Genomic DNA, 1,656 nt, shown 5'->3' on the forward strand with positions numbered 1-1,656 from the left:
ATAAATATCATTGTTCTTTTGGGGACACATGACATGATATTTGCTTAAATATCAAATTATCATATATATTAATATTACAATTATTTTTCTAAGAAATAATAAAAAAATATTCTAAGGGTTTTACAAAGGTTTTCTTTTCAAGAATTTGCTGATATAATTTTTTTAATGAGGCTTTTTCATCATTATGGTATCAGAACAGTATCAAAACAGCATCTAAATTAAATGTAATTCTGGACTAAAAATGAGCACCAAATCATTGACCATTCTGCAGTTTTTAATTGAAAAAGGTCATAACAATTAGATTAGTTTATTATTCACCATTGTTCTATCTGCTATATATATATATATATATATATATATATATATATTAGTAGTCATGGTTGCCATGACAATCCGACAGCAAGGAGGAGGGAGGTGGTGTGTGTCTGTGGTGTGATTGTGTGTGTGTCTGTGTGTAGGGGGTAGTAATTTGCTTTCGGCTGATAGCCTGGTTGGCAATGGTCCCTTTTGTCCTTTTTTAGACATTTCTATATTTTATGCTGTTTTAGGTGTGTGTGTGCAGGTCTGCGTTATGTCTGTCCGGCCTCCCCTCAAGGACATGAGAAGTGGACTAATAAATTATAAGTGTGATCCTTTGTAAGTAAAATTTGTGCACAAACACACACACAAATATGCGACAATAAATAGCCCTTCGTTGTGGAAACAAAACCACTTTCTCATCACTTTATCTAACATATCTTCTTGGATACTCTGCTATCTAGTAAACTACACACTCTCATCGGACTGCCTGAACCAGAGAATTACATGACAAAAGATAGTCAAATGGAAGCAGACAGTCTGTGGGCAGTGAGCCATGCTGGTATCACACTGGTAAAGAATAACACCAGCTCTCCCCAGAGATCTCCTCTCTACCAGAACAAAGAGCCGTCCCTTCCTCCAGAGCTCCTTCAGTCGCGCAGCCCGCCTTTCCACTGTCCATCATCTGTCTCTTCTGGTTTGACTGGTCATTTTTTAAAAGAAAAGGCTCTTAAATTGATCTTTGGCTCAAATGAAACATTTCACCATGCAATTCTGCATTAAATAATCATTTTATGGTGTTGAAATTTAAATTCCAGAGTCATTTCTGGAAGGTTTGCATCATGTGGATATGCTTTTGAATGTTGTGTTGCAATACATATTAGTCATAATTGTGATTGATGTCATGTCATTGTACCTTGGTAGAGCTACAAGTGTGCACACACAAAATTAGGTTTATTTATTTATTTATTCGACTGAACCAATTTCTCCTCAAACTTACACTGGTTGCATGTTTTGTGTGGTTTGTGTGGCTGTTTAAGAATCAGGCTGTGCATTTATACTTGTATATGTGCATGTCAGTGAAATTATATAGGTGTAAAACAATGGTTTAATTGTTACTGTGCCGTAGATAATTATCATGTCTAATTATCATCATCTTGTTAAATTAAGATTCAGTAACTATAGAGGAGCCATTTGTATAATTAGCTAAAAGACAGCTTGAAATCTCTGTGGATTCCATCAGTACCAAAGTCTGATCAGGGAAGCTTTCTTTAATTAATAAAATAAATATTGATATGAGCTGATTGTCAGCCAACATTCTGAGTTAATAATAATAATAATAATAATAATATATATATA

Source organism: Sinocyclocheilus rhinocerous, unplaced genomic scaffold (assembly GCF_001515625.1).
Source record: "Sinocyclocheilus rhinocerous isolate Xijiao unplaced genomic scaffold, SAMN03320098_v1.1 scaffold603, whole genome shotgun sequence".
In the NCBI taxonomy this organism is placed as follows: Eukaryota; Metazoa; Chordata; class Actinopteri; order Cypriniformes; family Cyprinidae; genus Sinocyclocheilus; species Sinocyclocheilus rhinocerous.